The 27093-nt window shown below is 42.6% G+C and overlaps 1 long non-coding RNA gene across 7 annotated transcripts in view; it reads left to right on the top strand.

The window, feature by feature from the left end:
• Positions 1-27093, top strand: part of LOC120369375 — a 102945-nt gene that overhangs the window by 73890 nt on the left and 1962 nt on the right. For 3 of the 7 annotated variants that reach the window (XR_005583121.1, XR_005583117.1, XR_005583120.1), the window contains 2 exons: positions 15-143; positions 3080-4047. This is a non-coding gene — a long non-coding RNA (uncharacterized LOC120369375). Of the gene's footprint in view, positions 1-14; positions 144-3079; positions 4048-27093 lie in introns of those variants that run through there. The other 4 variants (XR_005583118.1, XR_005583122.1, XR_005583119.1 and 1 more) reach the window with 4 other exon arrangements.

Consider the following 27093-nt stretch of genomic DNA (forward strand, 5'->3'; position numbering starts at 1 on the left):
TAATGTTCTTCCAGACCTGGAGTTGTCCAGCTGCCAGTCCAAACTCCTGCATAAATTAGACACACTTCCTGCATTGACTTTGTATAGAATGAAGACAAGATCCTGCAACCTAACAGGAGCAAAATCAAGGGAACTATGTGTGAGTAAGTGTTATAGTCTCTTGGATGCTATCTCTCATGCTATAAAATATTTTACAACAATGACTATATAACCATAAAATATTTTTTTCTGATTACATCCTTTCTGTGCTTTGAGAATATCTCATACGCTTCAAATGATGTCTCACAATGTGACTAAAACAACACAGCTGCAAAGTATAAGCCTTGCCATATGATAGGTATGAATTAAGTGCAGATCATGTGGCTTTTGCTGGTGACTTCCTGCATTTTGTATCCATAACCTTATTTGAAGATGAGAAAAAATGGTTACTCATCTTTTCTGTAGCTGTTGTTCTTCGAGATGTGTTGCTCATATCTATTCCAGTGAGGTGTGGTGGCCTGACCCCCTCCACCCTTCAGTTCCTTCTTGCTGGCTACTCCAACAGAGTGGAAGGTCGGGGGGATGGAACAGATATGAGCAACACATCTCGAAGAACAACAGTTACAGAAAAGGGAGTAGTGGAGCACTTGATAACAAGAGACCACTGTTCCAACAACCATCACAGGCAGTAAGGAGGAACTAAAGCGGGGTTGGGCCGGCAGGGTCATATATACAGCACCATATTGGCGCCACTCCAGGGGACTCCACAGCTGGCCTGACGGGTAGCTGCTAGGGAAAAAGTTTCCGACATCTATGCATACGGCACACGCGCACACCTAACTGGAATTGATCTGAGCAAGCACTCAAAGAAGAACACCTGTGATGGAACTGTTGTAGAACATTCCATCAGCAGGAAAACTAACTTCTCCACTGAGCAGTCAGGATTCCCCACACTTATATAGCTGCTACATAGAGAGGAGGGAGAGAAGAGCTGATAAATTCTATTTAACCTGTAGAGCACAAGAGGACTTATTCCTAATTGTAACTATAAAATAGTATTTAATATTCATGTAACATGTATTCAGTGAGATTTACCCAGATTACTTGCTGCACACACACACAAGAAAATATCTCAAATAGTTGAATATGTTCTTTAATCTGCAAGTGTCCATAGTGCAGCCTGCTTTACTATTAAATCTTTACCAGCCAACCAAATGTTCTTCCCTTTCTCTGTTCCCAACAGTATCCTCCTTTTTGCTGAAACATTTTACTTTGGATGCATTAATTAATTGAGAACCTTTTGGAGTTGGGGATATTTTTTGGTAATGAGGAAAATATTAGACATCACGGTTAGGAATCAAGTAGTTGAAAGGCCTTTGAAAGGAGAAAATGAAATAAACAGTCATATAGATCCTTTTTGTGCTCTGCTGCTGGCATGTGTGGGAAAGGGATATGGGGTTGTGTGTGTAGGGGCAGGAGAGAATGCAAGTACCAATTCCATGCCTCTGCAGAGTGCCAAGCACAACTGCACTCCCTGCAGCTGGAGGGAATAGTTGTCAGGTAGGGTAGCCTCCCTCAGGTGCTGGGAATTGGAAGTAGGATTGGTCAAGAGAGATGGGAGAGTGGAAGGATTTAATGGTAAGACACTCCAATCAAACACCAATGAATCAGTAAGTACTGATTTATTTAAAACAAAATGGGTGAAATATTCAGACTTCCTCCATCCAAGTAATGTTGCATGCATTGCCCACTGAGATGCAAAACTTCAAGGATCTCCCTGTACATCACTAGTCTCCTGTGAACTTTGGCTCACTTGCTCAGCCTTACATTACCAGAGTGACCTAAAGCAAAAGCGATTCAATGTGCCTACAAAATTCTAAGCCATGTTAGTTTTAGCACATCTAAAAAAATGTTTATTAAAACATACTTGAATACTCTAAAACTTCATAATAACAGGGGCAATTGAGGCATTTAAATATAAATTATATAACAAACTATTGAATCACTTCTTTGGTTCAAATTTGGATTGTTTTTTCTGTCCTCCATGAGAAATAGAAGTCAAGACAAGTTTGAAACTTCTAGGTCAGATATAGTTCTCAGTTACACTGGTGAAAGCCTGGAGTAGCAACTCTGACTTAAAGACTGAAAGGCTGCATACCCAGTGGGGACAGGCTGTGGAGAACCTATACAGGAGAGAACTTTACCCACAGCATGGTATAGAGCTGTACTCTCTAGTGCAGTGTTTCTCAAACTATTGTACTGGTGACCCTTTTCACATAGCAAGCCTCTGAGTGTCACCCCCCCTTATAAATTAAAAACATCTGTTTATGTATTTAACACCATTATAAATGCTGGAGGCAAAGCAGGGTTTGGGGTCGAGGCTGAGAGCTCACGACCCCCCATGTAATAACCTCGTGACCCCCTGAGCGGTCCCAACCCCCAGTTTGAGAGCCACTAGAGCAGGGGTTCTCAATCTGCAGTGGTGCAGATAAGACTTTTGGGGTAGCAGCAGCAGAAAGGTAGGGATCTCTGATAATACCTGTTTAGGGTGTGTGTGCACCACAGCTGCAAAAACTACTGCACGCTGTGACCTGCACTGTTAACCTTGGAGTGACTTGGAGCAAAGTGGGAAGGCAGGAGTCCATCCCATCCATCCTGACAGAGAAGAGCCTTGGTGCAAAGCCTGTTTGCTCGGGCTTTCTGCAGGGAGAAACGATTTCACTCATGATGTGGGGCCTGATCCTGCAAACCCTTACTCACATGTGTAGTCCATTGGCTTCACTATGGATGCTCACAGGAGTGAAGGTTTGCAGGATCAGGCCTATAAACAGCTTTTTTTTTTTTTTAAAAGGGCATCTCAGTTCAATGTTAGCACAGCGAGTACAAGATGTTTTTTATTCTTTATAGAATTTTCCCTCATCTGTTACAGATTTTATATATAGTTTTTGAAGACAAAAATTTAATTGCATTTACCTCAGGAGAAAAATTTAAAATGTATAGGGCGCAGCTCACATGCATAATCTGAGGGTTACGTGTCCTAGTATATTGCACAGAGAGTTACAAAAAAGTCTTTGTGTAACATCACTTTTTTTATTTGTAGAATTCGCATTGGAAATCTCTTTTCAGAAGTGCTTTGAAGTAGAATCTAGCTCCCAGAGGTGGATAATCTTAATGTTAATTTACTGCACCACAATGCGCATTATTACAGGACATGTGAGTGATTCATCCAGTGAATGAAGAAAAATTATTCCAAATGATTATTGATGAGTTAATCAAGATAGCCACGTCAACTTTCTTTGTCCATTAGTGTGAACAGTATTTCACAATCATAATAATAAGAGCCAAATGTTAATGGCTGAGGTAATCAGACCCTAATGAAGAACAGTGAAAAATACTCTCTTTAAATAGTTTACAATGTTCATAATCACTGAAGTGGTCAGTTGGTCCCACGATTCTTCATATTTCATAATGTGTGTTTACAAATCAGCTTCTTGTTTTAATTTATTTTTTCTTTTCAACACAAGACCAGAAAAAACAAGGAGCATAAAGACCATAAAGCTGGATAACAGCATCATGAATAAAAATTATCTTGTAATGTTAGTTTGTACTAAAGAAAAAGGATTTTATAAAGGGGACTAGATGACTAACAGGCCTTTGCTACCTTTAATTTCTGTGGTTTCTATGATTCTACTATTAAAAATCATTCTAGTTTTAAGACTTAACGCCCATGCTTAATCTTACCTGTGTAAGTCTTTGCAGGATCCAGGTCTTAATTACTATTTTCAACCATAATATTGCCCTGATTCTGCAGACATGCACTTGAGTAACTCTGTGCATATGAGAAGTCCGACTGAGTTCAGTGGGACTGCTCATATGAGTAAAGTTACTCATATGTATATGTGTTTGCAGTATCAGGGTTTATGTCTTCACTTGTGTGTTGTATGTGTTTGTAGAAAAAAAATTCAGCATGTCATACATTAGTTCTTACAAATCAAGTAAAGCCTCTCCTTCAATATTATGTTAGAAAACACAATAAAAATAACCCAATAAAATAAAGACTATTTCTAATGCCATTTTAGTCTTTATATGAGATCTACATTATTAGTAAGGTACATATCCTGGCCAAAAATCTTTCCATTTGCAGGTACTACAAGACTAAATTTCACAGTTTGTGGCTTGGAAGACAGTAGAGTGATAGCTGGAAAATCTGAGTTACTGAAAATTGTGGTGAGAAGGGAAAAAGAAAACATATCTCTAGAGCATTCACCACCCAACTATCTGCAATAACCCTGATATCTTCCTATACTTAGAATCAATCAGTGGTGTATTAGTTGCTGCAGAATGTCAAATCCTGAGTTTATAATGGTGCCCGCCGAATTAGGCTTGAAGAATAATTTCCCAAGGGAGGTGGTGGAAGCTCCTTCACTTGGGATTTTTAAAACTTGACTGGATGTTACACTAAAGAACAATTCTGCACTGGTAGAGAGATTGATCATGGCCTTTAGCCCATCGTTTTTACCTCTAAATTCTATGATTTTATGAACAGCACATTAGGGAGAAGGAAGGGAGTTCAAGGCAAGCCCAACATTGTCCTAAAGGCTTTTGCCTAAATGAAAGGTGTGTTCAAGTTCTGGCACAAATCAACCAAAAATCTGTACAACTAATTGTACAGAGTACTGGGGTTGCCCAAGTATCTGCTGAGTTGGTGTAAGACAAGGAAAAGAATCTGCTCTGCACTGCATGCCTTGCTATGGCCTCTGCCACAGAAATACAAGCTAAAGATAATTCTCTGCTGGTATAAACTGATGAAGCTCTTTACTTCAATGATATTATGTGAATTTATAGAAGCAGAGAATTTGGCTGAGCACCAAATTAATGAGTTTGTGTACGAGCAAATATTGAACTTGTTAGGAAATTAATGCAGTTGTCTCAAATATAGCTTAAAGAGCAGAAAAATGTATTGGCCAGAGGGTTAAATTTTGTCCAGGAACAGCTGGTAGGGTGTCCTGGTGGCAGAAAATTGGCCAGGTGGGGGAATTTATGACTGCAGAAGTTGGCTTTGCTTACCCTCTGCTACCTGTGCAGGGGAGCCAGTGTAGCCAACAGCATATAGTCGTGCCTGGGGAGGGGAAATGGCCAGGGCAGCTGTGGGATGAATTGTTTCAGCACATCTGACATCCTCCACCAAAGATCTCAAAGAAGGCTGCAGTGGGTTGCAGGGTGACTTGGCCAATATCTGCACAGCAGCTCTGCGGCTCTGCCAGATGGGATGATGGCCCTTATAGTTGCAGGGAGGAGCAACCATCACTGCAGGATGAGTAAAGCCTCCCTAGATCTAGATGATCCATTTTGAGATCTGTGAGGTTGGAAGGTCTCTCTCCCAAGCTCCTCCCCCTGGAGAGGAATGTTCCATAGGAAACCCTTAGAGAGTTGTCCTGTGATCTGGCCCTGAGTGCAGAATTTAGCTCTAGGAATAGAAACAAAACGATATAAAATCTGCTTTTTTTCCCTTTCAGACTCTGTGAGCTGCAAATAGGAAATGTGAACTTTTTCGGTTAAAGTATTTAGTTTATTTTTTAAAACTCAACTCCCAGGGAATATTTTTGGAAATCTAGGGGATAACTGTATCTGCTGATGCATGAAGATGCTGATAATTATAGTAGCTATTCACTGTAACTCTCTCCTGCCCACTACAATAAGTTCAGATAGTAGGGACACTTAAAATGTCATATGAGAAGCGAGAAGGAAGTTCTGACAGCTTTATTATGGTTATTGCTGCTTGAGAAACCACTATCCCATTAATAAGCACACACTATTATTTAGCACATCTGGCTGTTTCTTCTAGAGAGGGAGAACATCTTGGATTGTTTGAAATTAACTCTGGAATGTAGATCAGAAACATGTTGAGAAATATAAGGTAGATGCAGAATTCAACTTAAAAAATACCCAAATCAGAAACACTCACATCTATGTTTATATCAAATGGGTGTAACTGGTGGCAGTTGGATGCTATTCTTAGTCTTGTGGTTTTACTATCTGTATTCTCGTAGCACCTACTATGTGCTAGGCACTGCTCACTCACACAAAAGGGGCTACATTTTGTCCTTACATGTGCATATTCCATTTACTACAAGTCAGTGAAGATTAAACTGTAAGCATTTGTTGGCAAAATGTGGGTCATTTAAGGCAATGAAATCCACATGTGTGCATGCAACACCAGAACCTGTCCCATTTATACCAAAAGGAGCAGCTTGTCCTTGTCCAATGGCAGTATTTGACCCATTAAAGCCAATGGGAATCTTTGTCTGGAAAGCTAGAAAATGGAAGTAGGCCTGAACTGAAACCTTGGTTTGAACAGCTCTGAAGGGAAAGGAAGCTGGCATCTGAATTTCAGAGCTGGTCCCTATTTTATCTCTTACTAACTGGTCTAACCACAACCCAGGATATGATTGCTCCTGAACTGTGGGGTGTCTGAAAGTCAGATCTTGACCCAAATCTGTGGCTTTGGCCCTTCTCTACTAGAAAGTGAATGTTATTGTTTCTGTACGCAAGACTACATTTAAGTGGAGTTCCAAGATATTGCCTAACAATAGTACACACAACAAGAAACCAGGAATTCACTGAATTATAATCCTGGCCCTGCTACTGACTGGCTGTATGATCTATGGACAACATATAATCTCTTTGTTTCAGTTTTATACATGTTTTAAATGTAGTGTTCACTCATCTACATCCCAGGGGTATTGTAACACTTAATTGATATTTGTACATGTGCTTTGACATCAAGCATAAAATAAGTGCTAAGAAGCATTAGTTTTTTCTCCTTCTGACTTTGGGGGACATTGACAATCTATATAGATGTAATGATGGTTTAAAATCATTGTAATATGTGTTCCCGATTAACAATGCTCCCAAGACTTCTGCTAACAGATTTACTTCATCCAGGCATTAAGACCTCATAGGGACCTCTCTATCTTCCCCGCTCATGTGCTTTATAAACTGTTCAGCCAGTTTGGGCAACACAAGAGAAAAGCATAGAGTGGGAATGCTAATTCCACAGCTACAGAGAAGTGTCAGGACTGTCTTAAATAGATTTTCATTATAGCACTCCAGCTGCAACAACAAGAAAACTTTCATTAAGAAAACTCCTAGAAATATACCCTGGTTCTTTCTGGAGTTACTCCAGACTCTCATTAACATATGCCAAATAAGGTCCTATGTCAGTTAATGGACTTGATGGGGAGGCCCAGCAAAGGATTGCTCATCATGTCCCAGGTGGGAGTTCTGATTTAATACCAAGGCACAACTTTTGAGATCAGATATTTGAATATAGTTATGCTTATTCATTGAAGAGTCAAAGGGATCTTGAAAGAAGGCTTGTTATGTTTTTGGCCCATTCTGCATTTACAAGGTTTGCCAGCGTAGCTATACCAGCAAATCCTTCCTAGTGTAGATGGAGGCCTGGTACTAAAGCCAAAGGTAATCCAAAGGCATTTAACCCGGCATCTCCTCAGATGCTGAAGATGAGATTCAAAATCAAATCCAATGCAGTCACAATACAATGTGTGTGTGACATACTGTACCCCACATTTACCACTTTTATATGGTTGTTATATTTTGTACAAAATATGCCTTGTGAGTTATCATTTGAAAACTCATCATCTGCTGAATATTATTATCCTGTTGAAATGTGTGTAACATTGAAATGATGATATTTTGCTGTATGTTTGTTACTGACATATGGTATAGTTCTGGGGAACACCCACAGACTAACTTCTCAGAGACGACATAAAACTGACCACAGGTGTTGGAAAACTATTAACTGCTGAAACAACCATTTGCCCTCAGGGGAGGTTATAAATAAAATTTACATGTCATCTACGAGACAGTTCAAACTTCACATACACAGAAGGTGTAAGCAAGAAACTTACAATTCACCTAAAAGACAGTTCATATCTCATGTACACAGTGGACTGTTTTGTCTATGCCCCAGCTGGGGCTAATCCTCAAAGAGGGGGAAAAGGTATAAGAATGGAGAACTCAGAACACACAAATTACCTGTCCTCTCCCATCTCTACTCATGGCAGCAAGATTGCTTGATAGACAAAGGTGCATCATTGAACTGTGGGGGAGTGGCCATGGCCTGGAGGTTTTCCAGCCAGTTACAGACCGCTGAAAGCTTTTGGGTGAGAATTTTTTTTTGCTTTTAAACCTATTAGCCCTGGGAAAGCTGAGGAAATAACTTGCATGTTTATTTTTATTTCTTTTGTAACCAACTCTGATTTTTATATGCCTTATCACTTATCACTTTAAAATCTATCTTTCTTTAGTTAATAAACTTCTTTATTGTTTTGTCTAAACCGGTGTGTGTGTTTGAAGTGTTTGTGGATTCTCTACTTGAGTCAACAGGGCTAATGCATATTCATTACCCATTGTTGGAATGAGAGAGTAAACATGAGCTTGTGCCATCCACTGGGCTATTGAACAGTACAAGATGCACATTTCTATGGGGCAAGGTTGGGGCTGAGGGATATGCAGCTGTAACCCTGTATCTATTCATGGATGGCTGGGGATAGCATTCATGAATTCAGCTGGGAGTGACTTTGCATGCTGGTGGCTGTGAGTAAGCAGAGCCTGGAGGGGTTTGCCGTTCACTAGCAAAGCAGTGTAAAAGGCATCCCAGGCTACAGAACTAAAGGGAGACAACAGTTCAGGTCGCACTCTGGGGAATGTCACAATGTGCTGACCTCAGCAGTTCCCAAGAATGAAACTGATGAATTTTATAATGATTTGCAGAAAGTAATACAAGTAGGATTGCCACTTTTGGCTGGATGTATTCCTGGATATTTCATCACATCATATAACCTTTAATTCCTGGAGGGTTGGCAACCCTAAAAAAGAAGTTTCATGACACGATGTATTTTTTATTATAGGAGATCTTAATGCAAAAGTAGGATCAGACTGGAATTCCTGGGCTGGAGCAGTAGGTAGATTCAGACTCCATAAAGAAAACCAAAGAGGACAGAGGCTACTAAATTTTTGACTAAGCAACAACTTTATAATAACAAACACTCTGCAGAAAGCTGCAGAAGTGAAACATCACCTGATGGGCAAACAAAGAACATGACAGACTTTGTACTTGTGAATTGCAGATGGAAATCAAATGGGTTGTTGTGCAAATAGTTTGTGGCCATATTGGATCGGATCATTAAAATTAATGCTAGCATCAATGAGGTTGAGGCTGAGAGCAACTGAAAAAATGCCAAGAATTAGGATGTATGACGTGAACAAATCAAAAGAGCTAGATATCAAGAGAGAATACAACGAAGCTGTGCAGAAAGAAGAAATAAATGTTGAAGAGACATGGAATAGCATAAAAATGGGATTATGAGAACTACTGAATAAGTATTGGCCCCAAATGAAGAAACTAAGGTGGATAACAGATGAAACGCTGCAATTGAGTGACAAGCTTTAGGAAACTGAAGGAAAATAAAAGGCAATTGTAAGAGCCACGTACAACAGATTGACCAGAAAGATAGAAACAACTGGAAAAATGACCAAGGTAGAGAAGCAGAAGAATACACAAAGTGCAATGCAAGGGTTGTATTACATGTCCCACACAGTTCTGTTATCTTGCAAGTTGAAGATGTCAGTGCTGAAAGACAAGTGTGAGCAAATAATCAAGGATGAATTAGCAAAGAATAAGCAATGGAAAGAATATTTTGAAGACCTGTACAACATGCAAAACAGAGTAGATGAAATGGTTCAGGAGAAGCTTCCTAGTGCAACAGATGCTAAAATTCTTAGAAGTAGTAAAGATCTCAAGAGCCAATTTGGAAAAGAAAAGGTGCCAGGAAGTGACAACATAACTGCAGAACTGCTGCAAGCAGGTGACAAACACCCAGGAAAGGCAATACACAAGCTATATAACAAGATTTACAAACAAGAGCAAGTGCTGAGTGAATGGGCAAAAGCAATAACACTACCAATCTATAAAAAAGTTTATAAGAGTGAATGCAAGAACCACAGGGGAATCAGCTTATTGGTCATGCTGGGGAAAGCATTCGTGAAGATGTTGCAGAGAAGAGTAAAGCGAGATGTGGAAGCAGTGCTTGCAGAGGAACAAGCTTGATTTGATTTAGACCGGGATGAAGTAAAATAGATCAGTTATTTTGTTTTAAAACAGCTATCTGAGAAGTACATAGAACACAACCGAACCTGTTTTTCAACTACTTTATAGACTTCAGATAGGCTTTTGATAGCATTTGGCAGAAAGGATTATGACAAGTCTTGAGAATGTACTGCATCCCCGAGAGATTGATCAAACTGATAGACAACATCTACAGCAAGTCGATGAGTGCAGTGAAAGTAGAAAGGAAGCTAATAGAATGGTTCTGAATGAACCTAGGAGAGAGACAAGAATGCATGTTATTTAGAAGCACAGTGAATATCCTTAAATTCACAGATGATATTGATCTCATAGTTATTCTCCTTGGTCAATACTATCTGATAAGGTAGACTGAGAGAGCAGAAAATTTTGAATTGAAGATCAGCATGGAGAAAGCAAAAATTATTACAACTGGAAGATGAGGACGATGTAAGGATAAAACTCAAGGACAATAAACTAGAACAATTGGAAGAATTTGTGTTCCTCAGACGGCTAGTACTGAAGAATGGAAATTGTGAAGGTGACATAAAAAGAGGACTCCTGGCTAACTGCTATTGCATTCAGAAACCTCTAAGATCTGGAAGGCTAAAGACATTCTAATAAAAATGAAAATCAGCATATGAGAAAATTGTTAGGCCAATAGTGCTGTACAGGTTGGAATGTTGGAATATGAGGAAAGCTGATACTGACTCCAGAACTAACTGGCTGAAGGGAATTCTGAGTTTCAAGACTGGAAAAAAAAATAACAAACGAAGGGATAAGAAACTGGCTAGGGCAAGAAATAATGCTGTTACAAAAGATCCAAGAAATGTGACTGCAGTGATTTGGACATATGTTGAAAATGGACCCAGAAAGAATATCAGAGTGCAAGGAACTAGAAATAGAGGAAGATCAAAGATGTGTTGGATAGACACAATGAAAAATGACACAGATCAAAAAGGTTTAAAGATGAATAAAATCATGAAGTTGGTACAAGACAAAGTGATGGAAAAACTTCATCATTGCTGCTGAGCTAATAGAAGAAGTAGACACTGCTTATTTTGGCAAAAAAGTGCTTTTGTCATTATAGTTTATGTTGGTTCTGCAAAGCTACACCAGCAAAATGCCAGAATAACTGGGTCTATACTAGGGCTTTTTGGTGGTGTAGAAATGTTGCAAAACATTTATTCCCTTATCAGAAAATTACTTTATCAGCAAAGTTTCAAGTGTAGACCTGACCTTTTGTTCTTAGTTCATGAGCTACGTGAAAAAGGAATAATGCAGAGATCTGTATGAGCATTTTATCACCAATATCGCATCTCTGGTTTTGGATGATGACTGAACATCAAAAGTGGAGTGTAGTGAGGTGGCCTGGCTTCCAGCCGCACCTGAGAGGGATGAGCCAGAACAGCCGCCTCAGTGGGCGGAGCCACCACCACCTGTCCCCGCCCGCCAGAAGTCAAGGGACGGGACAGGAAGTATAAAGGCCCAGGCCCAGCGCTCAGTTGCTGCCCGGCCGCCGGAGAGGACAGACGCTACTGACCGAGCTCCTGTTAGACCGAGCCTTCCCCGAGCCCGGTACCCTGAGGAGGACTGGCCGAGCCTTCCCCAAGCCCAGTACCCTGAGGAGGACTGGCCGAGCCTTCCCCGAGCCCGGTACCACGAGGAGCTGCCTGAGCATCCCCTCGCTCCGTGTCCTGAGGAGCAGCCTGACCGATCCAGCGCTCAGCACCCCGAGGAGCCCATGGTGTGGGACCCGGTGGAGGATGCTAGAGATGAGCAGGTACCAATGGAGGGGGAGATTGGAAGTAGCCCGGGGGTAGCCGACCCCAGTCTGGCTACAGCAGACTTCGAGCCAATGTTGGTGTGTTGCGGTCAGGACCCCACCGACACAGCAGCAGACTAACTGCCGCTGTTAGGGCCCCGGGCTGGGACACAGTGGAGTGGGTGTGCCTGTGTCCCCCGCTGCCACCCCACTCATGGGTGTACGTCTCCCCCTTTCACCCACGATCAGGCATAGAAGCCTGGACTTACTGTTGTTTGCTCAGCTCCTGCCTGAGGACCTGAGCCCCTAGACTGCTGTGTGTCTGCTCAGCTCCTGCCTGAGGACCTGAGCCCTAAAAGTACTGACTTTGTTTGCTCAGCCCCTGCCTGAGGGTCTGAGCCTCTGAACTATTGCTTGTTGCCCCGCCCTGACCTAGGGCTTGGGCTTTACTGACTTTGGCCTGGTCTACACTACGCGTTTAAACCGGTTTAAGGAGTGTAAAACCGATTTAACGCCACACCCGTCCACACTAAGAGGCCCTTTATATCGATATAAAGGGCTCTTTAAACCGGTTTCTGTACTCCTCCCTAACGAGAGGAGTAGCGCTAGTATCGGTATTACCATATCGGATTAGGGTTAGTGTGGCCACAAATCGACGGTATTGGCCTCCGGGCGGTATCCCACAGTGCACCACTGACCGCTCTGGACAGGAATCTGAACTCGGATGCAGTGGCCAGGTAGACAGGAAAAGCCCCGCAAACTTTTGAATATTTCCTGTTTGCCCAGCGTGGAGCTCCGATCAGAACGGGTGGCGATGCAGTCTGAAATCAAAATTAAAAAAAGAGCTCCAGCATGGACCATGCGGATGTGATCGCAGTAAGGGCAGGCAAATCTGTTCTATCAGCGCTCCGTTACAGAAGACGAAATTCAAAATCATTTTTAAAAAATCTCCACACAGACGCCATTGCTGGAGCTCTTTTTTTATTTTGATTTCGGACTGCATCGCCACCTGTTGCTTTCCCAGAGGAAGGAGTGACTGACGACATTTACCCAGAACCACCCGCAACAATGATTTTTGCCCCATCAGGCACTGGGATCTCAACCCGGAAATTCCAAGGGGCGGGGGAGGCTGCAGGAACTATGGGATAGCTACGGAATAGCTACCCACAGTGCAACGCTCCAGAAGTCGACGCTAGCCTCGGACCATGGACGCACACCACCGATTTAATGTGTTTAGTGTGGCCGCGCGCACTCGATTTTATACAATCTGTTTTGCTAAACCGGTTTATGTAAAATCGGAATAATCCCGTAGAGTAGACGTACCCTTTGTTTGCTCAGCCCCTGCCTGAGGGTCTGAGCCTCTGAACTACTGCTTGTTGCCCCGCCCTGCCCTAGGACTTGGCTTAAGAGACTGTTTGTTTGCTCGGCCCTGCCTGGGGGGTCTGAGCCTACAAACTACTGTTTGTTGCCCCGCCCTGACCTAGGGCTGGGCCTTAACTACTGTTGGTTTTTGCTCAGCCCTGCCCGAGGGCCTGAGCCCGGGTACTACTATTTATTGTCCCGCCCTGACCTAGGGCTCAGACTCTGGAGACTGAACTGCTTACTAGCCTCGCGTAGTGAGGCGGCCTGGCTCCCAGCCGCACCTGAGATCAGCTCCCAAACTTTAGCCGTGTGTGTGTGCACCCATGTGTGTGTGTGTGCACCCGCATTTGTTTCAATTGCAGTATTCTTTGTATTCAAAGGGTTTTCCTGATTAGTCTTTTCTCATTCAACATTGAAAAATAGTTTCCTTCCTTACCACCAATGCATTATGTTGTGTAAAATGCTTGTAAGTAACTTGAATGCACTATCACCTAGGTGAGCTATTGGTTTCTCTTTTACCTGTTTTCCTTTGCATTATCTGACCTTTACAAAAAATATCATTAAAATACATATTGTGCCATACATACATAATTTTAAATGATCTGTTTACTATAGATATACGACATTTACATGCAGCACGGAGTTACTTATGCATGTGAAAAAAAGAGATTAAGCGAGCTCTTTCACATCAGCTGAACTGTATCACATTTCTGTAAGGTTCCCAGCAGTTGATCAGTGACCATGTAAGACATTAATAACATGTGACATTCCTTTTACAAGTTGCATTTAGATTTTTGACACACGTATCACGAACAGTATGACTTTACTTTCAGTACAAAAAAGTCACCTTCCAGAACCATTTATTTATGAAAAAATACAAAGGTGCAAGGTGATACTAAATTCTATTAGTTGGCTAGCATCAACCGATCTTCCTTCCCCACCTGGTCCCAATCTGTGTTTTTTTTAATACTGGTGCTTATAATTAAGCAAACACTTTGTATTATGCTTCATATAATATGTAATTTGTGTAACTATGTACGTCTGGCTCTCATATTCTTCATAATCAGTCTGTCCATAATGAAGAAAATAAGGTGGGAGAGTAATAATATTATGCATTCTTTGAAAACCAGTCTAGAGTTGCTAGTGGCATCTAGTAGCATAATCCCGTCACACCTCTGGTTGAAGGTTACCATCATGAACTGTACTGATAGACATTAGAGCACACCATGCCATGTTTAAATAATTTAAAGATGATGACACAAACTAGCACGGGAGTTCAAAAGCTGACACCGTTCATAACCTATTGTTATATATTTATGCTTAGATCTTTCTGCAATATGTTTTGTGAGCAGGTGAGACTATGCTATGTGAGTAGGATGATGATAATATTAGAGGGGAAACTATGGCTGCAAATGAAAAAGTGGATGAAAGCCCTGTGACCACTACTTGGTATGGGACCTATTTCCAAATACTGTGCTAGGGAGCTGAACATTCCTGTTCTGCTGGCAAGAAAGATTCCAACTTCAAGGATCCAGGCTTCCCTACCACTGACAAAAAATCAAAAAAGGCATCTTAAATTGGCTATGCAGCATATCTATTCTAAAACCCACCAGCTATCCACTATTATGGCTGGAATTGTTCTTGGTGGTAACTTGGGAGAAAAGTTGGAAGGGAAGGTCCTCTTCTGGACCAGTAACTGGTTAAAAGATAAGAAACAAGGGGTAGGAAGAAATGGTCAGTTTTCAGAATGGAGAGAGGTAAATAGTGGTGTCCCCCAGGGATCTGTACTAGGACAAGTACTGTTCAAAATATTCATAAATGATCTGGAAACAGTGAGGTGGCAAAATTTGCAGATGATACAAAACTACTCAAGATAATTAAGTCCAAAACAGATTGCCAAGAGTTACAAAGGGATCTCACAAAACTGGGTCACTGGGCAATAAAATGGTAGGTGAAATTCATTGTTGATAAATGCAAAGTAATGCACATTGGAAAACATAATCCCAACTATACATATACAATGATGGGGTCTAAATTAGCTGTTACTACTCAAGAAAGAGATCTTGGTGTCAGTGTAGATAGTTCTCTGAAAACATCCACTCACTGTGCAGCGGCAGTCAAAAAAACTAACAGAATGTTGGGAATCATCAGGAAAGGGATAGATAATAAAACAGAAAATATCACATTGCCTATATATAAATCCATGGTATTCCCGCACCTTGAATGCTGCATGCAGATCTGGTCACCCCTTCTCAAAAAAGCTATATATTGGAATCAGGGTACAGAAAAGGGCAACAAAAAAAGATTAGGGGTATGAAACAGATTCAATATGAGGAGAGATTAATAAGACTGGGACTTTTCAACTTGGAAAAGAGACGACTAAGGCAGGGATATGATAGACGTCTATAAAATTCTGACTGGTTTGGAGACAGTAAATATGGAAGTGTTAGTTACTCCTCATAAAACATGAACTAGGGGTCACCAAATTAAAGTAATAGGCAGCAGGTTTAAAACGAACAAAAGGAAGTATTTCTTCACACATCACACAGTCAACCTGTGGAACTCTTTGCCAGAGGATATTGTGAATGCCAAGACTATAACAGGGTTCAAAAAAGAACTAGATAAATTCATGGAGGATAGGTCCATCAGTGGTTATTAGCTAGGTTGGGCAGGGGTACAAAACCATGCTCTGACATATCTCTAACCTCTGTTTTCCAGAAGCTGGGAATGGGTGACAGGATGGATCACTTGATGATTCCCTGTTCTATTCATTCCCTCTGATGCACCTAGCATTGGCCTCTGTCAAAAGACAGGATACAGGGTTAGATGGACCCTTGTTCTGACCCAGTATGGCCATTATGTTTTTATGTTCTTAAAGCAACAAATCAAGCCAGGATGCTGTTTGCTGGGTCATAGACTCAAGTATGAATATAATATGAGAGTGTGTATGTGCACTGTATCAGAGGGGTAGCCGTGTTAGTCTGGTTCTGTAGAAGCAGCAAAGAATCCTGTGGCACCTTATAGACTAACAGACGTTTTGCAGCATGAGCTTTCGTGGGTGAATACCCACTTCTTCGGATGCAAGTGTATGTGCACTGCATCCCCACGGACTTTAATAAGAATTGTATTAATGAATACATGAGCATCATATCTTTAGAGGAAATAAAATTCTTCATGAATTTGTCACTTATCTGGCAGACACTTCCTTGCATGAAGGTAGACTCTGAGTTGGTGACGCAGATATGTGCAAATAAGAACTGTGCAGCATCAGGTGTATCTACACAGTCTGGCTTCTGTATAAAGGCTATATTTTAAAAAATGCCAAATGACCGTAATGCTGTTTCCAAATATGCATAGCCCCCAGTCCAGCACCTAGACCCAGGCATAACTTTAAGCACCATGAAGAGTCCTAGACAAGAGGCTTTCTGACCTCCCTCCCACCCCCCACATTATTAAAAACGCCATAGCCCAGCTGCGCCACAACGTTTTTTCTGCATATAAAAGCCAGGGCCAACATTAGGGGATAGCAAGCAGAGCAGTTGCGCGGGGGTCCCACACCACAGGAGTCCCCGCAAAACTAAATTGCTTCAGCTTCAGCCCCATGTGGCTGGGCTCGGGGCCCTGGGCTTTGGTCCTGTGTGTTGGAGCTTTGGCTTTCTGCCCTGGGCTCTAGCAAATCTAATGCCAGTCATGCTTTGTGGACCCCCTGAAACCTACTCGCAGCCACCCAGTTGAGAACTTCAGTGAAACTATTAATGCGCTGTAAGTTAAGCATGCTCTTAAGCACTTTGCTATCTTGGGACTGGAATTATTTGGACCATACAGGGTATAGCAGTAAACTTACAAACTAAAGCTCACAAACTTTTGTTATTGTTGAAAACTCTGCCAGCTTATTGCATCTGTAACAAACGTATAACTGCATTCTTCTTTCTTTACTACTTTGAGGGTCTTGATCTTTCAAATTATACTGTGATTTTTCAAATTCTATTTTGTAAGCTTTTTTCTGAACAAAAAAGTGACTGTCATTATTTGGTCTCTTTAAATTTTTTTAACAGATCCAATCATTAGCTTTGCTGAAGGGGGAAAAAATAGCACATTTTTGGGGAACACTGAGTCAGATTAGTTTTGATTTCAGTACATAAATTCTTAGGGGCTTAGTATGGTTAATTGCTTTTATAATTGCTTTTTGCCTTTAGTAGAGTTAGCTGTGGTCAACATCTACACCTCTTCACAGCTTCAATTCAAACACTGGGTTGAATTCAGCCAATTAACATGACAATGTCAATGTCAAGACCCATTGTAATAAAAGGGGAGAGTTCTTATTTGCAAGGTAGTTTCGTAACATCATGGATGAAGAGCAATGTCCTCTCCTCTGGAACTGTGTGGATCATACAGTCTTGAAGAAAATATTTCTCTGTGCTGACAGACTTTTTTTTTTTTTTTAATGAAAACATTTCTAAAACTGCAACAACAATTTTACGTAGCCAGCTAACATCAAAATCTTTTGCCTTAATTTTTCAACAGTGTCTTGGTAAGCTGCTTCTTGCTTCAGTACTACTTACTAACTTTAAAGGCCATGCAACTGAAATTTTATAGGATCTCTTTACTGTTTAATTGGCAGGAAGGTTTTGATTATGCTGACTGAAAGATCTCTTGCCTCCTTTACTGAGTGCCAAATCCTGCCTTTACTTACATCTATGTAGGATTTGTCTCCATAGGCTTCGTTGTGCTCACATGGATGTGAGTTGGTCCTTAATGATTTAGTTTAATTATAAAATAGTTAAAGTGACTTCAGTTCATTTGTAGCTTGGAGTTGACACATGGGGCCAAGTCCTGCAGGCTTTAGTCAGGCAAAAATCACTTTTGAAGTCAAAGGAACAGGGCTCTTACTCCAAAAGCTGTTCCAGCATCAGTATGGATGGCAGAACCTGGCCCAGAGTATGGACTGTGGGATCAGGTTCAAGTCAACTTTGTCTAGATTGTTGGTGAAAACGATCCAATGTTTGATTATTGTTTGTTTTTACTTCGTGTGTTTGTTAACATGGTTCCCTTAAGTAATCATTCTTAGAATAACAATCAGGAAAAAATTTTCTCAGGCAAAACTCCCAAAGACTTCAGGATTGGGCCCTTTGATTTTGTACTTAAGGCCTCATCCTCCAGGGTGCTGAGTGTTTCCTGTGAGGTGCTGTGTGCTCCCAACTGCTATTCACTTAACTGGGAGGTGAAGTAACTAGGTGATTCACAGGATCAGGCCCTTCATTTTTAGTTGCTCTTTGTACGTGATTTAGTGGTAAAACCCGCCCTTGCTCTGCAGGAGGAGAAGTGTCCATTTTATAGAGATTGTAAAAACTAATATAAATGCTTGCAGATTCATAATTCCAAGAAACTATAGAACAGAGTTATTTGTGTAATAGTTTGCCTATGAATTCTCAAAGGTAAGAAGGTGATAAGATTTGGGAAAACTCAGCTGTCACCTCCATTGTTTTCCTTTAAGAAAACTTGTTCCAAATTTGTAATGTTCGCCAGTGTGAAGTGAGTTTAATTATTAAAATTAAGTGCTTAAAATAGCTATTTGTAGAATGTGAGTAAAACCAAATGGGACACATTCAGTTATTTATGGTATGGGACTTGTTTCAGGAACATTTTGTGCTCAAGCCACCCTCCTCTATTTGCCACTGTAATTTCCACTTACTCACTTTGGGAGGGTGGGAAGGGAAAGCCAGCCTCTTCAAAGAGTAGTTTTAAGGCTTATTCAGCATTCCCTCATTTCTGCTTTGGGCACCACTCTGGCCTTGGGGTCATCTCACACCCCCCGTAACAATATAATGACATCTTTTTCCAAATAAGACATTGAAGAGATCTTGTTTTGAAAATTACCTTTAATTTTAGTTGTTCCTTTAGCCTCCAGCTGTTGGTGTTACCAGTATATGAATGTCCTACCAACTTGTGGCAAGATGAGTTGTGTGGGGATGTGTTTTCCAGTTAACAATACATTGCCAGTATAGTGGATATTTTAATGCTTGATGAGGGAAAGCTGACAGAATAGATGGTATTAAACTTTCTAGGTAAGGTTTCATAAACTTTGAGGGGCTTTTTTCCAAACAGCAAAATGTTTGGATTCAGGTCTCTCATTTAATCTGTGCTGGTTAGATCTTTTATATGAATAACTTATCTTTGCTTAAGAAAGGTGGATGCCCTGCTTTATAGTTTAGTAACAACCTATATTTTAAAACAAATTGAACACTTTTTTTTTAACTACACTGATTTCTAAGAAAGAAAAATCTAGATACTGTGAAGGGTATTGTTAACTTTTTTTAAGAGTGTCTGATTTTTTTTTTTAAGAGTCACACTGTTTTTTGGATCCAACAATTTCTAAAATGTTTAAGTTGCTTTCATGTGAACAAGCTTGGAAGCAGGAAGACACAACTCAAATGCCTATTTCTATAGTATGAAGTGAAGGTTGTGGGTGGACCTTTGACAGAGCTGCATTATGTTTTGTTACCATATGTGACATGCTGGTTAAATGGACGGGACAAGTCTTTGTAGTTTTGTAATGTTCCATTGTTAGTTAGCATATAAGATGTGTGGAATTGGTGCAGCTGTTCATAAGCTGACAATCTAATACCCTAATATAGGACAACAAACAAATTACTAAATCATAATACTGGAGCATGGGTCTTAAAGATGCTGCTTATATCAATGTAAAATACTCCCATTTCTTAAAAATAAAGTCACCTATATCCTCCTTCTGTGACACTGCAAATGGAAACTGCACCAAATATCTATTACAATTCAAATACACAGGGTTAGGACTAAAATTTTGCTTGTAGATACATTCTAGGGATCTCTGAAAAGTAGTTTTGTGTAAACCCTTTACATAATATCTGGACTATTTTGCCATCTAGTAAGAAGTGCTGGGTTCCAGATGGTCCTTTTTTTTCTGTTTTTCTGAGGCTGGGGTTCTAAAAGGCATGTCTGGAAAGCTACTACAGTAGATCCTAGCTTAACAATGTAGTTATGTTCCTGAAAAGTGCTGCTTTAAGTGAAACGATGTTAAGCAAATCCAATTTTCCCATAAGAATTAATGTAAATGGGGGGGGGGTAGATTTCAGGGAAATTTTTTTCACCAGACAAAAGACTATGTTTTATATATACACCATATACGTTTTAAACAATTTAATACTGTACACAGCAATGATGATTGTGAAGCTTGGTTGAGGTAGTGGAGTCAGAGGGTGGGATATTTCCCAGGGAATGCCTTACTGCTAAACGATGAACTAGCACTCGGCTGAGTGCTCAAGGGTTAACCAGGGCCGGCTCTAGGCACTAGCATCCCAAGCATGTGCTTGGGGTGGCACTTTTCAGGGGTGGCACTCCGGCCCTTTTTGTTTTGTTTTGTTTTGTTTGCGGCAGCAAAAAACCTGGAGCTGGCCCTGGGGTTAACACATTGTTAATGTAGCCTCACACTCTACAAGGCAGCCCAAATGGAGGGAGAAGATACAGCATGGCGGAGAGAGACAGAGACACACTGTGTGTGTGTGTGTGTGTGTGTGTGTGTGTGTGTGAGACACCCACCCCATGTGTGAGATACACGCATTGCCCCTTTAAGTATGCTGACCCCCCTCTAAGTACAGTGCCTTTTTAAGTAGATCAGTAAGTTGACACAGCAGCTGCTGCCAGCAAGCTCCCTCGTCCTGAGCCCTGTCATGTCCCCCCTCCCCCTGCTTTGTGGAGACAGGGTACAGGAGCAGGAGACAGGAGCGGGGAGAAGTGGACACCCTGACATTAGCCCCCCTCTTCCCTTCCCCCTCTGCACAGCAAGCAGGAGGCTCCTAGGAGCAGCTCCAAGGCAGAGGGCAGGAGCAGCACAGGGCAGTGGGGGGCAGGACAGCTGAATTGCCCAGCAATTGCCCAGCTGGGTGGCTGACACACAGGGAACTTAGAGGAGCTGATGGGATGCTGCCGGTCCACCCTGGTTCCAAGCCCGCACCAGCTAGCTCCAACGGGCTGCTCTCCCTGCAAGCAGTGGACGAAGCAGGCGGCTGCCAAACAACATTATAAGGGAGCATTGTGCAACTTTAAACAAGCATGTTCTCTAATCAGAGGTGAAAGTAAGCTGGTACAGGCTGGTACGAAGGACCGGTAAGAAAAGGAGACTGACTGAGGGAGGGAGAGAGAAGCCTGCTCCCTGCATAAGAATAGTTTAAACTCAGCTGTTCCCTGAGTGGTTCAGCCCCCCGGGGGTTAGGAGTGGTTTCTGGCATCCTTGTTAATTTCACTCACAGTACCTGGGGGCAGGGGGTCCAGGGGAGGGTGTGTTTGACCATGGCAGGGGCAGTCCTTTTCTGCCCCAGGGAGAATACTAATATACACAATACTCTCCAATACTAATATACACAACAAATACAAGCATTTGGCTGCACAGCTTAAATCCAGAGCTAATAAAAGCAGGTGGAAGGGGAAAACTCACTGTCACATTGGTTTCTTGGCTCCTCCCTCCCCCTCCTCCAGCCAGGCTGCAGACAAGGCTCTGCATTCCTCCTCCCCGACCCCCAGCAGGGGTTCTCCTCTAGGCTCTAGCTTGCAATAGGGACACTGGCTGAGATGCCTGCTGCTGCTGCCTGCAAATTTAAACTCAGCTGTTCCCTGTGCAGTTCAGTGCCCGGAGTTAGGAGACGTTTCTGGCATCCTAGCTAATTTCACTCCCAGTTGTTGTGGGGTGTGTGTGACCATGGCAGGGGCCGTTCTTTTCTGCCCCGGGGATGAGGGGATCTCCTAAACACAATCAAAATCAGGAACCATTTCCAAGTTCAAATCTATCTCCATCCCCAGCAGAGGATCATGGTTGTGATGTCCAAACTGCTTGCAGATCCTCTTTGAAATGTTACTGTTTAAAAAAAACAACACAAAAAACAAGGAGAACATGGTGGAAAGATGTGTCATGATGATTAGGGTTTATTTTGGGCAGAGCAATTTTGCTAAAGCAACTAAAGATTCACAGGGAAAGCAAATAGCCCCCATAGACAAAACCACAAAGGGACTGGAGGGGAAAACTGAATATTCAGGGAAATTATTGTGCCTCCTTTGAAAGAAATAGTAGTTTTCATTCCAATCCACCCTCTTTATATATTGATTTAAACACCTGAAATGTCCTTAGGACATCGGGTGCAATCTCAGATCTCTTTTTGTTTTGTCCTGCCTGCAGAGTGCAGAGGCTGAAATTGACAAAACTTTCTCTAAAGATCTTGTATATTTCATGAAGGCTATTCCAGTTGTCCTTCATTCACCCCTGACTTCCCCTTCCCCCACACCCCCGGCTCCCTCCCTGGCTGGCTGGCTGTGGTTTTTGCCTTGGTTACTTACTCCTTGGCAGACCCAGCCCAGCGGCACCTGCTGGCTCTCTGCAGGCAGCAGCCCACAGGGGCCGGTTGCTGGGGTTGCTGCTGGTTGGAGGCAGGCTGCAGCTGCATTATTTGTGACACATTCATACACATACACATACATACAGTCAGAGGTGAAAGTAAGCCGGTCTGGTCTGGTCTGGCGTATCGGCAAGAGCCAGCATGCTGTGCTGGACCGCATCGACTTCCACGGCGGGGACTGCGGGCAGCCCAGAGCCCTTTGAATCCCGGCCACGGCTCTGGCAGCCAGGCTGGGGCCAGGATTTAAAGGGCTCTGGGCTTCCCTCAGCGACAGGGGCTCTGGGCCCTTTAAATCCCTGCCCCAGCCCCGCAAATCTCAGGGTTCCCCCGGTGGCCAGAGCCCTGGGCCCTTTAGTTTGCCCCTGAGCCCTGGGGGGCTCCCAGCCACCTCTGCAGCTGGGAGCCCCTGGTTGATTTAAAGGCCCTGGGGCTCCCAGCCACAGCTGGTTCCCCAGGGCCTTTAAATCTTGAGAGGCCCCGCCTCTTCAGGGAGAGGCCACGCCACCCCTCAGGACTCCGGCAGTACCGGTAAGTCCTGTAAGTTACTTTCACCCCTGTCTCTAATAGATCAGCAACGTAACAATGAAACAACGTTAACCGGGACAACGTTAAGAGAGGAGTTACTATACTTTATTCGTGTCTTTCTGTTGGAGTAGTCTTGCCTTTAAGATAATTTCATGAGCATAAATTAGTCTGGCTTTAGCTGGAATAACACACAGCTTCCTCAGATGTTAGCTTACAAGGGGCTAGATGACATGTTTCACACAAACTTTCAGGCTGATTTAAAATTCAAAGCAAAATGTAGCATTCAAGGAGAATGGACCCTATCTTGCTGTGCTTATTTAGGCAAATCTACCATTAACTTCATTAAGGAATGGAGGATTGGGCCTAACATGTGGCTCTGAAGCATTGCATAGAAGACTTGAGGTTTATAACAGGGAAATGGATTTAGTCATTTGTGACAGACAGAATCGTGCTTCTTGCAGTTCCATGTTCCTGGGATGCTTTGGAATTCTGAAATGTTAAAGTAAGAGGTATTATTCTGTATCAGATGTCCATAGGCTTATCTGATGTCAAGGCATTTTACACTTCCCGGAAAAACAAAATAGTGAATACATTTAAAAATACCATAATCCACAAGCCAATGCATAAGACCACATTTCTTAGCCAAAATATGAAATGGGTTTACAGCATCTTGTGGCATTTAGGTGCTGATGCTCTTAATGGCAAGGGTCTGCCACACAGATTTGTGTGCAGGATCAGACCCTTAGTTTGTCAGTAAACTGAAAAGCATATAACCTCTGTTTTTTGGCTTATTTTGTGAGAGTTGAGTTTTCGTCTAAAGACACCATTCTTCTCTGATTGGCAGTTTCTCCTGGGAGTTTGCCTAAATTTGGCTAGTTGCGAGTATTGACTGGACCATAGGGTGTAAACATTCCAAAGCATACATGGATATTTCTCCCACTGAACACTACAAACAGAGATGAGTAGTGTGCCAGCATGTCTTCTGTTTATACTGTCCACTGTATTGCACATCAAAGCTAGAAGCAGGTTACTTGATTAATTGCAATGTAGCGGAATTCTTTGCTAGTATGTGATCAGAGTCAACAAGATAAAAGGATGTTCTTCAGTATGTGTTAGTTGTGTGGGTGCAGCATGCAGCATTCACAAAGCTGGGGGAAAACTGTGCTTCCTGGCAGGGTTGGTAAGTGACTGGTGCTACAGAAGTGAAAAGATGCTACTTCTGCTCACTGTCGGAACTTCTTCAGCTTTATGAGGAGATAGGCCAAAATATGGGCATCAAATTGTGGTGAATATATTTGCACTTTATTTTTAAACTCTTGTAGTTAATGGGAATTAAGGTACTTCAGAAATTTAAAATATTTCACTGGACTAAGAATATTTTATAGGACCCTTTCAAGGTCAAGGTATGAAGAGACCGGTTAGAGAACTATATTTATTTACTTAATTTGTCCATAAAGCACCACATATATTTGGGGTACTCTTGAAATTAAGACAATATGATACTCTTGAAAAGCTTATTGTCACAGTCTCCGAATGAAAGAATATATTCCGACCAGCCCGTCATCCGTCCCCCTACTCCTCCCCCAACTTCCACAGCTAGAGGTTTTGAAAAGTGCCCACAATATACTCACCATGCTGGGAGCTGCTGAACCATCCTAAAGCATGTCCATGAAGAAAGTCTGATCCATTTCATACTTTTATTAATATGGGAACTTTGTAGGAAATTTTCTGGTACCTTTTCCTGTCCACTAAGCTTATAAATCTAACAAAATCAGCAACATTGGCTGGGGTATTCTTTGAGAGATGCCCCATTCCATGCCTGGTGAAAAAACCTGACCTTCTACAGAAGGAAGAAGAAATGATCAAGCGAGAACACATCTTCAGGAGTTTAGAATCTGGGGTCCACTAAACAAGGGAGCAGAAACAGTGCATGAAGGAGAGGCAGAAGGACTAGGAAGTGCATAGGGAAGTCCCTATGATGTAGCTTCTGAGACAGTGCAAACTGATGCTGCAAAGCATAGTGGAGCCAAGCTCCCAAACAGAGCAGGTCAGAAACTTTCTGATGAAAAATACCGGTTAATTGAACCCAAAATGTGAGTCAGCTTCGACAAACTTTTGTCTAATCATAGGCAGGATTCAACAGAACCCTGCCTAGTTCCTTGCCAGCTTGCCTGTCAGGCCCAGGTTTTCAGGGTCTGTGGCTCTGGGGCAGACTTGCCATGTGGACTGTGCTGGGTCCGGGGCCAGGAACCCCACAGCTTTCAGGGTCTACAGCTCCAGGGCAACAACACCATGCCCAGGGGTGGCTCCAGGCCCCAGCACGCCAAGCGCATGCTTGGGGCGGCAAGCCACAGGGGGCGCTCTGCCGGCGCCGCGAGGGCGGCAGGCAGGCTGCCTTCCACGACTTGCCTGCGGAGGGTCCGCTGGTCCAGCGGCTTCGGTGGACCTCCCACAGGCAAACCGCCAGAGGCAGCCTGCCTGCCGTGCTTGGGGCGGCAAAATCCCTAGAGCCGCCCCTGACCATGCCATGACTTCCAGGTTTCCACTTTCCCTGCTGTAGAGCCAGGCACCTGAAAGACCTGAGGGCCCCTGCTCTAACTGGGGCTCGGCTCCTGACTCATCAGCAGGGAACTGGGAGCCTGGAAACTCTGGGGGCTGTCAACATCTCCAGACTCCCTTTCGGAGAGGTGGGTCCTGAGAAGGGCTTCCAGGATCCATGGCTCCAGCCCTGCCATGCCAGGGCTTCCAGGGTTTCCAGGCTCTGTGCCGTGGAGCCAGGAGCCTGGGAGCCCTGGCTCTTACAGCAGGGCTCTGAGTTCTGCAGCCGGGTCTCTCAAGACTTCCAGGCTTACTGCTGAGGAGCTGAGATCCTGGAGGTCCTGGGATGGGCTTCCATGGTCTGCAGCTGGGGGCAGACTCACCATATGCCTTAGGATTTCTAGATTCCTGGGCCAGGTGGCTCCCTGAGCTGCCCGACTCCCAGCTCCAACCCATCAAAACACCTATGTACAGTTAAGCATGTTCTTAAGCATGTGAATAATCTGATTGAAGTAATATCTAAAGTTAAGCAAATGCATAAGTGTTTATAGGATCATTGGTAAGGAGATCACAAAATAGTACATTTTACAAAACCATGTGTAGATGCCCAAGAATGCTAACTCCTCTTTCAGGCAAGTTCCCTTTGCACTTTACAAATAAAAATATCTGCTAGGTGATGTAGTATTTAAAATGAAAAACAGAATTGCTGAAAGCCATAGCAAAAATCCCTAAATTCTTCTGGTGTTCAGCTGATTATATAACACGGCATATTGTTCTTCAGAGCTAGTGTGTTACCCACCTGGAGTACTTATATCTGCAGTGGGCAGAGCCAGGATCCTGCAGGCAAATTTGTAATCGGAGTGGGGAGGGGAAAGGTGGGTAATAAAGTGGAATGAAATCCAATTCCCCTACATTTTACCTATTTTTATCTTGAATTACGCCTTCTTTGACAGGACTGCAATTAATATTGCTTATAAAACAGAAAGCTCTTCCCATTGGTCTCATTATGGCTGTTCAGCTAGTGTGACACTGTTAAAGGGGATTCCCCCATTATCTCTGGCTGACACCAGGCCAATTCTGCTTTGCCAGAGGACTGTCACACAAATGGCGATAATATTTATTCAGACTTGTACTATTAGTGTAAAAAATGTAGCTTGTGCTTCAGACACAAGCTACTGTCACAAATGGTGTATTTATTGAGGTGTTCCCCCCCCTTTACAAAAGCAATATTAAATATAGGCTAGATTTGCAATCTGTACTTGGAATGCAGGCTATTTCATTGCTTCATAGGAATTAAACTTAAATGAGCTATGAAGAAATCTCACTGGTTAACAATTTCAGGGGCAAAGCTTCAT

This window comes from Mauremys reevesii, linkage group 7 (assembly GCF_016161935.1).
Source record: "Mauremys reevesii isolate NIE-2019 linkage group 7, ASM1616193v1, whole genome shotgun sequence".
NCBI lineage: Eukaryota > Metazoa > Chordata > Testudines > Geoemydidae > Mauremys > Mauremys reevesii.